This window comes from Zingiber officinale, chromosome 9A (assembly GCF_018446385.1).
Source record: "Zingiber officinale cultivar Zhangliang chromosome 9A, Zo_v1.1, whole genome shotgun sequence".
NCBI classification, from domain to species: Eukaryota; Viridiplantae; Streptophyta; class Magnoliopsida; order Zingiberales; family Zingiberaceae; genus Zingiber; species Zingiber officinale.
Genome location: NC_056002.1, coordinates 52,866,840 through 52,879,354, shown reverse-complemented (window position 1 = coordinate 52,879,354; position 12,515 = coordinate 52,866,840). Strand labels below are relative to the sequence as shown.

Sequence of the window (12,515 nt, the reverse complement as noted above, 5' to 3'; positions counted from 1 at the left end):
AGCTCGGCTTTCAAAGATCCTCATACAATTTAGCACACGAGTTGAATCATGACCATCAGATTTCCTTGGCAAAAAAAATATATAAATAATGTAGTTCTTTAATGCAGTTTCCAAATGTCAGATTATACCCACTCCAAAATTGCTCCTGCCCCCGTTTAAAATAAAAAAACAAAAAATAAAGGTAAAATAAATCAAAACCAAGGCATTCCCCTAATTAAACTCGGGAACTCTTGCATCCTAAAGTGAGCATCACATCCTAAATGAAATCATGATAGTAAAAAATGAATACATTCGTCATTAATGTTCCCGTCAATTCGTCCGAAGGTCAATACGGAAGAAATAAATCACGGACGACTACTAACCTTTGAAATAGTGACTAGCACATAAGGGAGATATTTACTTCGACTTTGTCGAAATTCGAACTTCAGATCTCATGGTAGCAATACCTTATGCGTTAGCCACTATACCCATCCGAAGGGACACATCCTAAATGAAATCATGTGGTGTCCTTTCGGATGGGTATAATGGAATACCCTTAATTAATATTTAACATAATCTCTTATATAAGAATTATTACTTTAGAAAAGGAATAGCTACACTTTTGTTTTTTCTTTCTTTCTTTTCCATTTGCCACTTATTGTTATACACGCAGATATTCATTCCCTTTCAAAGAAGCTCTCATTTGCATGTAGAATCGGTCATGAGGTATATCACTGAGGCATACCTCACTGAGGCAATGACTAAGAGATCTTGATTTTTAAGAATCTCCAAATTTAATATGCATATATAATATATATTATATATACTTAGATTGCTTTAATAAAAACCTAAAAAATATGTTTGATTGAATTATTTTAATAAAGGTCCAAATATATATATATATATATATATATATATATATATATATATATATATATATATATTTTGTTGAATTGTTTTTAATAAACATCCAAAAAAAATATATTTTCTATTAAAATTTTTAAAAAATCTAAAAAAGAAAAGAAAGAAAAAAAGAAGAAAGGTAAACGTTCTTTTTTTTTTCTCTTTCCAATTAGATTTTATTTCTTGTACAATTCTTTCTTCATTAATTTCTTTAATGAAGTCATAAGACTCTAAATAGTAAAGTATGAATCTTAAACACTAATTTCCTCCGTATTCTCCTTTGAATTTCTTCTAATTAAATTAGAAAAGTTTATTAATTTTAGTTTCATCAACATCATCATTCATAAATATATAAACTTACAACTATAAATTACTTACTTATTTATATTTTTTCTTATTGTTAATATTCAATATTGATTTTTAATATTGTATTGGAGTCAATATTTTATGATTTTTCTTACATATTTGAAAGAGTATAAATAAATCATCCCAATTTTAATCATTATAGAATAAATTATATCGATTGCTTGAATCACAAACCAGGCTTTATTGTTCTTTGTTTATTATTTTCATTGCTTGTGTTTGTTTCATTGTTAGCTTTATTGCTGGTTTTGTGTGTTTTACTTTTACACTTGAAACTTGTAATAGAAACATGTTTCTAAAAAAATATCAATCTTAGAGTTAGAAAATAAACAAAAGAAAAAGAGTGGAACAAATTATTAAACTCACAAAGGTGGTCTTCGTAAGTTTTTTAAAGCTAGCTCTTCAATTGAAGATTTAGTTGATGAATTGTAAGAAAAAAGTCAAGAAGAACTAAATAATCATACAATAAATAAGCAACAATCGAGTAATAAAAAATAATTAAATAATTATGCAATTAATGAGTGAGAAGAATTGAGAGAAAATGATGATTATAATCATGCAACGAATGAGCAGGAAGAATTAATTGAGAGAAAATGATGATAATGATTTGAATGTAAATGGCTTAATAATTTTATGTATAAAAAATGAGGTGTTAGAAAAACTTAATTTTGAAGATTTTAATGATGATTTTACTTTTCAAAATGCTATAAATATAGATTTTTTCAATGATTATTTCATACTTTTTTTAATTTGTAGGCATTACACTTTTTGGAGAACTTAGGAAACATATTTTGAGAATCTTAAGAAATAAATTTTGTATGAAGTTTACCATATATATTTTAAATAAAATATATTGTTTTTTAAAATTTTCTATTAAATTATATTCAAACGGTACGTTAATAAAATTTTTTATTATAGAAGTCACTTTACTCTTTTTATCAAAAGACCTCTAAAAGTTAGGGTCGGGCCTGTCTGCATGCCCATTGGGGTGAGGTTCACCTCATGCCCACTTCTTAAAGGGGTTTAAAAATTACTAATTTATTATATCATTTAATATTAAAATTTTAATTTGAACGAAAAGTGTTGATCCTCATCATCTTAATTTCGCCATGACCTCTTCCTCGAGAGTTATTGTCTCTTGCACAGCCGGCGATAGCAAGCTATCAGCTTCTTCGATTCATCTTCTTTGAAAAGTCTTTGTTTTATTTGTCTAGCTTTTATTTCTGATCAACTTAATTGTTCTGGTTTGCGGCGTTACTTTTGTTGCTTTCGAAGTGCTATCTGTTTTGCACTGTTACAAAAGCATGGAAAGAGGTGAGAGCGTTGCAAATTTGCGGTCTTTTTCATAGGGCTTTCTTGAGGATCTCTTGAAATGAAGGCCTTATTTTGTCATTTTAGAGCACAATTCTCTAAACCAAAAAAGAAAAAAAGTTTTTTACGTTCTCAGATGGAACTCCAATTAAAGTTGGGTAAGATTTTGTACCTTAAATTTGTAGGAGTTAATATTAAGGGTGATGTATTTGATTTAAATCATCATCTATAATTTTAGTTATATGATTATCAAATAATCATATAATTAAAATTACGAGAAATAAAACATAATTTAAAATTATTTGATTTAACCGTGATAATATAACAAAAACTTATTTATTTCAAGATTTTAATATATAACTTAATTTAATATTTTACTGTACCCTCCATTCCAAAATTAACTTTACATATTATTTTTCAAACATTTTTTATTATACGTTTTTTTATTTTTTTTATTTTTTAGTTTACGTTGTTTTTAGTTCCTTTTTTTAGTTTACGGTTTTATTTTTTAGTTCTTTTTTTAGTTTACGTTTTTGGTTTTTTTTCTTTTTTGTTTTTTCTGAAATTCTTGTTTTTTTAATTTTTAAAATTTTTTTATTTACATTTTTTTTTATTTTTTTAGTTTACGTTATACTTTATTATTATTATTATTTTTATTATTATTTTACTTTATATTTTTTTACTTTAAAATGATTTTTTTGTTATAAAAAATTTTAGGGGTATTTTTGGTAAAATAACTTCGTTAACTCCGAAATCAAAAAAATCCTCATTTTTTTTGAGATTTTCTGATTCCATGCTACATGCCCCTTTTGGTGACGTGTCGGGCATGGATCATCACTCGGGAATTGTTGATTATCTAAATCAAACAGAGTTTTTATTGATAATCTTAGATGGATAACTAAGATTATCAATGATAATCTTCAACCAAATGCACCCCAAAAGTATTTTTTGAAACTCTTTTAGGCTGTCCCCTCAGATGGGTCTAGTAGCTAACGCATGAGGTGTTGCCATCATAAGGTCTGGGACTCGAATTTCGGCAAAGTCGAGGTAAATGTCTCCCTTATGTGCTAGTTACTATTCCAAAGACTAGTAGTCGTCCGTGATTTACCTCCTCCATATTGACTCGGGACGGATTGATGGGAGTACTGGGGGCGAACATATTCATCTTTTTATCACTTGAAACTCTTTTAGACAATTTCATTCCTGGTTGTGCCTTCTTTGTGCTTTATCTATCCGCAACTCCACCTTTCTTTTTACAAATATCTTATCAGGATTATGAGAATTCTTTTGAGTTGAAGGTTTTCTCATAATTTGTGAATTGGATAATTGATTCTTTGATTTTAGTTTTGTAATTTGCTTCTCAAATTCTCCCTTTACCTTATATAAGGAAGTAATGGTGTACCATACTAGCAATTAAAAAAAAAATTTGTTGAATTAATGTAGCAATTCTTGTTAAATATGTATTGCCAATACAAAAACGGGAAACAGTTATTAGCTACACATCAATCTTGTAGTAATTGCTCCAGCTCACACCGATGTGAGTCATATGACAATGATAGGAAGAACAAGTCAGCAATGTGTTGATAAAGAGTAAACATATCAGTTACAGTGCCATCTCCAGCTCACACTATCCTCAGAAATGAGCTTTTCTAAGTTAGAAATTTATTAAAACATACGTTTCATCATGTCATAAGAAAGATTAAATGATTTAATGATATTATATTATATTAAAAAAAATAATTAAGCATTTTAATTATACAAACTTAATTGATAAATTTACCGTTAAAACAACAAGATATGTCATTTTCAAATGATTATTGGTAATATTTATATTTTTATTTAATTATATTTTACAATATTAAATGTAATTTAACTCCATATTTTACTTTACATATTGCATTCTTATGACTCGCTAAAAAATATTTATCGCGCGATGAAAAGAGAATCATATTTAAAAAAAAAAATGTGTGGATGATTTTTTAAGTTAAAATAGTAATAAGAATTTGTAAGGGACCTTTTTTTTTTTTTTTTTTTTTTTTTATTAAAACTGGACATCAAATTCTAAGTATGGCACTATCCTTGTTTGACGATATTTGCCGAAAATAAATTACATGAAATTAATTTGAGGCTTATATATTAGATGGCCTAAGTAGATGATCACAAGCACTACCTACGGGGCTAATTTGCCGGGCATGAGTGGGACGTCACTGCTACTAAGTCGAGCACTCCCGAGTACTTTTCTAGTCCGAGTGAGAAGTCATTGCTATTGAGCTGAGCAGTCTCGAGTGCTTCCCTAGTATGAATGGGCCCAAGCGGGTTGCTGAGTGTCTCGAAGTCTGAGCGCCAAGAAGGCCGAACGACGAATGCTCCCGAGTGCTACTTGAGCTCAAGTGGAATTGTGGAGTGTTAAGTCAACCGAGCTGCCTAGCTACCAAGTCGGGAGAGCAATGCCGAGTCAAGAAGTTGCATGCTCGACTGCCAAGTATTGATCATGTCAAGTGGGTCATTGTACCGAGCCAGGAAAGCTATGCCAAATCAGGGAAGGAAACACGTGTTGGGTGTTACTCGAAATTTCGTTCTATTTTCCCTGTATAAAAATTTGTACAAGCATAGAACTTTTCCTAACAACCCATGTGTTCTTAAACTTGGATTGGAAACAAAACTTAACATTTTTACTCCAAGTTCAAACCATGTGTCTTCATAAGTTAAACTTGGATTAGAAATAAAACTTAATATTTTTACTCCAAGTTCAACTCATGTGTTCTTCAGAAGTTAAACCATATTACAGAAGTTGATTAAATATTTATTTCAAGGATTGACTTCCAGGTCGTTGGCGAGACACTCGACTTTCTTGGTTATGAGATCATACGTTACTTCCTAGATAAAGTTTTTTTAAAAAATTGAATATTTAAACTCCTCACAGTAAACCCTAGGTATAACTAAAGAGATCTCAATCGAAGTACAAGATCGAAATACAAAATTGAAACACAAAATCGAAACACAAAATCACTAACCTCTTGTGTTCACTACAACAAAAACTGCAAACGACAACGGATATTATCCGTTGTCGTAGGGTGAAAAAACCGTTGTAACTGAGGGTGTTGTAGAATGTATGGCCCTACGACAACGGTTTTGAATCCGTTGTCTTTGTAGACATTTGACAACGGTTTTTATCCGTTGTTGTATATATGCTCAAATTTGGCTACGAAGGATACGACAACGTTTTAAAACTGTTATAGTAGATAATTTCAACAACAGAAATGAATCGTTGTGGTAGACTTTTTTTACAACAGAGATAAACTGTTGTGGTAGATAATATTTACTCGTTTTACTTTTTTTTACAACATTGTTAATATATTTTACAACGGATAAAACTGTTGTCTTTTATCACTTTTTTCAAAAAAAAATCGTTGTGGTTTACATAGTTTTTACAACATTTTTAACTGTTGTCTTTAATGTTCATTAATACCAAACAACCAATCTTATTTTACTATAAGCAAACCACCAATACAAAACTAAATATTTACTACATTAAATCCAAAATAAACATCCATATATACAAAATGAGTTGTTACTCATCAAAATACACATGTTTTCCATTACTGTTCTCCATATACATTAAATCATATGTTTTCCATTTGTTGTTCTCCATATGGCGCGCTTTAAATTTACAAATTAGCAAGGCAAGCTACATCCTAACAAAGCTCACTTCTTGCATCAAAAAAACTCAAGCCTCACGAATTGCCCCACCTGCAAAAGAAAAATTCAACAAAACTTATAAAATTCCATAATTCCAGATTATAGTCTACATGACAACATGAATTCTTGGAAAATAAGCAATACAAGGAAACAGGCCATTTTATACTCAAAGTTGCATGTTTGAGGTGATTATAGTCAAAATTACTATAAATATGATTACCAAAGAATAAGAGCAACTAAAAAACTACTTTTATCCAGTTAGGGAAAAAAATAGACAATTACAAATTTTCCTCCTTCTCTTACGTTTTCAACTAATGACTGGTTTAAAGAGGATTTTTTGCAACTTCATCAAGTTTTACATTGACTCAAACTTATGACTACCCTTGAACATAATCTTTGAGTATCTATTTGTACATGTTGCAGAACTGTTAGTCACTGCTAGAAGAAATGGAGAAACTCTTCCAACTAATGTACTCCATGTGACTCAAGGAGCCTTATCAAAATATGGTTCTAATAATAATAATAATAAATCCTCTCTCAATCAGCTGCATTCATGAGTAACACATTGGAAGAGGAATATCAAGGCTGTGTCTGAAAGGAAAAGAACTCTGGTATTCACAAAATATAATTTAACCGTCAGTCCTTGCATAATGCAGAAACAACTAAATAAGCGTCATGTAACATCAAATGTTAGAATGAGGTATTGGGCAAAGGTATGTGTATAATTTATTTCATAGAACATCAAATGTAGAAACAGAGTTTTTTTTTCCTTCAACCAAACATTTAAAAAAAATGGAAATTTCCAAAGCATGACATAACTGCCCAAATCTGCGTTGGATATAGATACTTGGATAATGACACTCAAACAGTGACACTAAGAGTGAACAATCACTAATCCTATTGAACACATGTACAATTTGTAAAAATAGCCATGTCAGAGATTGCGATCATACTCATGTTGAACTATATCAAGTCCAAGTAACATAGACATGGAACAGTTGTAGCACTGACACCATATTCAACCACACAAGCATTATCATACTAGAGATTTGAATGAACATTAGTTATCAAATTTCGTAAACAGTAAGCAGTAGAGTACTAGCCTTGAATGTTAAACTTGTTGAATGTACAATATCTCATAAGAAAGTTTACCTTTAATGTTATCACAATAATCACATCCAGAGAGAATACACAAATCAATGAATTGATCCATAGTGAGTCTTAGCTCTTCAAGAACTTGAAAAATAAGGATGAGAATAAATACAGTAATTCAATTAGCAATAAGCAGAATAAATATACCTTTGAAATGTCAAATTCCATCACAGAGATTTTTTTGGAACTAGGATCCATTAAATGATGGAGAAACCTTGGTACCCCAAAAGTTAAAGTATCATGTTTTCTGAGGCAACCGCAAACACCTAGAGATTGATAACAAACAAATACGTTTAGGATATTAAAGTTAAAAAAATAAAATAGAATGTGTTACATTGCATCATTTTACCTTGTCACTTTTGTAAAGAGCTGCGCATTGAGCTTCTGCTTCACAGGGTGCCTTTAGATAAGAAAGATGAGTTTAGCTTCTAAAACTAGAGATACAATACTTGTATATTAAGCAATTGCATGTAGCTTTAGGAAATGTTTGCAAGAGAAAGTAAAATTGTGTCATTGTTAGTTCAAATTCTTGTAGCAAGGATAAAGAATTCAATAAGTGAAAGTGGACTAGTTTACCTCAATAGTAGGCACACCCATTAGTCTTAAGAGACATTTACAATCTTCATTATGTTGCTTGGTTACCTATGAAAAAACTCTACAGTCATCTACCGGAATCAAATTCTTCAAGAAAGTAATTTGAAAGTTCAAAATATATTTAAAGAAACTTTATGTTACATATGAAGAAAACAGATAATCAGTATGCTAACTTTATGTTGATTGCATCATAATCAATAAGATCCTCATGGTAATTTCCAATAAAATAGCAATATCAAAGATTACCTTGACAGTCCTTTTGCTGTACTTTTCAATTCCCTCCAAATCACCAGTCTGCAAACAACAAATGTAACCAAGACAGCAAAAGAAATTCTAGCACACGAAGGAGTCTCAATAAAGGTACTTGTTATGCACAAGCAATGACCTCAATTGTTGTGTTCAGATCGTTAGTTGCATCTTTCCTCTTTAAATATCTAAAGAATAAAATAAGCTTAAAGATTATCATTATCTTGCAACAAAAAAAAAAGGAGGGGAACAATGACAAAACTGTAAAGACTAGCCTTTTGGCAAGTTCTTGTTTCTTCAACTCTGGAGGTTGACCGTCAAATACATATCTGGCATAAAAAAAGATGATAATAAAATATGGTGGCTGAATGATAAACAAAATGATATTTAGACATGCAAATAGACTTACACTGGCTCGATACCTACTTCTAATAATCTGATAGTTCGATTGAACATCCCTTGCAAATGACTTATCGGCCATACAAAATGTCAAGAGTTAGAAGAAGAAATAAAAAAGTCCAACTCATGCATAGATTTTTCAATGAACTCTGCAAATTCTTTCCTAATTCCAGGAAGTCCTCGAGAATCACTATATGCACCTGATTGCTCGAAAGAAAGTTGAGATTCTTATCAGAATGACTAAAACAATATTTACTCATCAACATGAAAAAAATAACATGGCCTGCAGATGATGTTTTGGGTTTGTTACATATAAAGATACAACTAAAAACTGGAATATGACACAAATGTTATGAAAAGGTCAACATAAAAATTGCTTGGGTTACAAATGCACAAACAAGTACAGAATACATTTCTTTTCCAGATCACCGTTAACAAGAGGAAACAAGTTGCAAAGCAGTTTAGCTTGAGAAACAGATTGCATCAAAAAGGAAAAGGTTTAAGTAGACTGCGAGTTGAAAATTATAGGAATATGTGAATACCTAAACCACCCAAATTCAATGAAAGATAATGTTTAGCTCTTGCAATGACATCTGCTGGGAATAAAAGCCCGACATTAGGGTCATCCAATAGAAATGGAGCTTGGCACAATGCTACCACCTGGAGAATAGTATAGGTAAAAAATTACACCATTAAAAAGAGAAATCTAATGGAAAATGTCTCTTTATCTCAGGGAGCACAGAGAAGGAGAAATTGCTCCATGTACAAGGAATTTTTGACTTGTGAAGATGATTTTTTCTCACTGAGTTCCTTAAGTCAAGCAATAGAGAAGAATGATCAACACTTTGATACAAGTAGTTTTTAAGAAAGAATAAAGAGAAAATGGAAACCTGACGGGGAAATGTTAATGGTTTCTATCCGAGAGCATGAGGGTTCCCGACATTTGTGAAAATAATCTGCAAACAACAAAAAAAGCCAATCTCATGGAAAGTAAGTCCAACTTGTATCTTGTTTCTTAAGAATAAATTGCAAGGGGAGTGCAGTATTATAACCTCAAATTTTAATCTCACAAGTGGCATCCCAACAAGCTAACAATAAAAAGAATCAAAGGCATATGTGCACTTCATATCTTGATACAAGCAATAAAGCAAACATATACAGTGCTAAATAACCCAGGAAGATATCTTCAACTAGATAACAAGAATGGAAAAAAAAATAATCAAAGTCAGATCTTTCAGGAATCGAAATAAGAGTCTCTTTCAATAAAATTTATTCTATTTAACTCAAATCATGTTGTGGCACAATCAACGAAAATTGTGTATGAGAAAGCATCATAACCTTCTTCCCCTCCTTCTGCAACTCCGAAGCCCGCAGGTAAAGCTCCCCTTTGACAACATATGCAACTTTCTTCACATTCTCATTCAGCAACTCGTAGTCCAGCGGCTTCGGCGCCATCCTAATACTAATTAATGATTTAAAATCAGAACTTCTTATCTTAATACTGACTAAACAACAAAAGGAGTATAGAAGAGGTCACATGCTAATTTTATGATGGAAAACATATCAAACTTATTTGGACATCAAAGATTCTGCTGTCTTCTCCAGGCATGGAAAAATTAGCCTATTTTAACTGAAACTTGTTGACTCTCTTTGTTAGAAAATGGGCAGTCTTCTTGGAGCATATAATGTAGAAATATGCATCTTCGACTCTGCTGTAGTTCTATAGACATGAACAGAAACAACAATAAACAAGGATGCCATGGCTAAAATCCTGATGCCTTTGCAGTCTGCTATAGACCCTGCAGAAGAAGCTTGCTTACATGCGAAACAGACGTATGTCTTCATGTTCTTCTATGATCTAAGAAGTCATTAAGAAAAACTAGAGGAACAAATCTCGTGGAAAATGATCGCCATATTCAATTAATGATACGATTAAGATGATTTGGTGAATTATTTTTTAAAAAAAAATGACCCTAATTCGATTGAATCTGAAGCAGAAGAAACCCTAATCGAAGGAAAAAAAGATCGAGCGCAGACCTGGAACTCGGAGGTGTGGTACAAGCTCATAAACAAGCGGAGGGCACTGGCCTGGAGGAGCATGGGCTGCGGCTTCCCGCCGTCATCCTCCTCGCCTCTTCCTAGCGGTGCGAAGATGTCGTGTGTGTTGCTATATAGGGAAACAGGTTCGAAGAACCCTCTGCCAAGGCCAGACGACGAAGTGACGGCTTGTGTCCCGGAGAAGGTGATGAAGACCGCATCGTCGCTCCTGTCAATGACGAAGTTGGCGCTACCTGCATTGGCACGCAGGCAGCGGGTCCAGGCTTGTGCCAGAAGAGGGGAAGATGCAAGGAGCGCACCAAGGACATGGCTCATCTCAAACCTTTAGGAGGCAAAGGTAGACAAATCAAGAGTGAGGGTGAGAATGAGAGAGAGAGGAGAGCACACCGTTGTGGAGGAAGATCCAGTGGTCGACGGGATGACGTGAAGAGATTGTATGAGGAGAGGGAAAGAAAATTGCCCTAGGTTCGGGAGCGCGAAGGAAAAACACGGCGCCGAAAAGAAAACAGCGAGGGAAAGGAAAACAGCGAGGGGGAAAATGACCAAATTCAATTACAACGGTTTTTTTCAAAACTATTGTCGTAGACGCTAAAAACACGGATAAAGACAACGGTTTATAAAACCATTGTAAAAAGTGTTGTCGTTTTAAAAAAATATTGCTCAATGACAACAGTTTTGCCAAAACCGTTGTCTTTTATATTTAATGGGGAGTTCAAAGACAACGGTTTTGGCAAAAACCGTTGTCTTTGAGCAAATACGCAATGCTTTCTCTTAAAACCGTTGTCGTAGGGGTGTTGTCGTTTGCAGTTTTTGTTGTAGTGGTTGGTATTTCAGGATCCATACAAAGAAAAACTAAACTAGTTTGCAGCGGAACAAAGAACTAGTTGTATATTTCCTTGTAGCTAAAGACCTCTTGATCTTTTGCCGTATTCCTCTCCTCTTCTTGGATGTCGTGTGGGCGATAATCTACCAAAACGAAGACACCTGACCTTCTCCTTCTTTTCCAAGCTATCGGCCATCAAAGAATACAAAGTGAAGAGGTCTCCTTCTTCTTCTTCTCCTCCTCCAAGCAACCGGCCACCAAGGTAGAGTCTTCTCCAAAGGGGCGCCGACCCTAATGAAGAAGAAAGGATGGATGCCGCCGACCTTTAGGGAAAGAAGACAATAGAAGAAGGGCCGGCCACACAAGAGAATAAAGAGGAGCCTTAGGTTGTGTTAGTTTTTTGGGTGTTTCCCTCCTCCTCTTTTATAATCTTTGCTAGCGGCTAATAAGGAAAGTTTTTAATAAAATTTCCTTTTATTTACTATTGTAGATGATTACAAAAAAGGAAAGATTTTAACAAAATTAAAATTTCTCTTTTAAATCATTGTAAATAGCTATAAAAGGAAAGATTATAATAAAATTTTGTTTTAAACAAAATCTTCCTTTTATTCCTATAATGGTTGGTTACAAAAAAGGAAAGATTTTAACAAAATTAAAATATCTCTTTTAACCATTGTAGATAACTACAAAAAATGAAAGATTTTAACAAAATTAAAATCTCTCTTTTAATCTATTGTAGAAAGCTATAAAAGGAAAGATTTTATCAAAATTTTATTTTCAACAAAACTTCCTTTTCTCTTCTTGTATGACCGACCCTATGCTTGGGCACCAAGCATAGCTTGGCCGACCCACATCTTGGGCTCCAAGAGGACTTGGGCGGCCCCTTGCTTGGGCACCAAGCAAGGATGTGGCCAACCCCTCATTTGGGTAAGAAGGAAAATCAAAACGGGTGAACACGAGGCTTTATAGAGGCTACAGCAGGGACCGA

At 32.8% G+C, this 12,515-nt stretch overlaps 1 long non-coding RNA gene across 1 annotated transcript; it reads right to left on the bottom strand.

The window, feature by feature from the left end:
* Positions 1-7,754: 7,754 nt before the first annotated feature.
* LOC122018945 lies at positions 7,755-8,324 on the bottom strand. The gene is made up of 3 exons (XR_006121957.1): positions 8,248-8,324; positions 7,984-8,049; positions 7,755-7,807 (listed from the first exon to the last, which is right to left on the bottom strand). It is a non-coding gene; the product is annotated as an uncharacterized LOC122018945 (long non-coding RNA).
* Between the last annotated feature and the right edge of the window lie 4,191 nt (positions 8,325-12,515).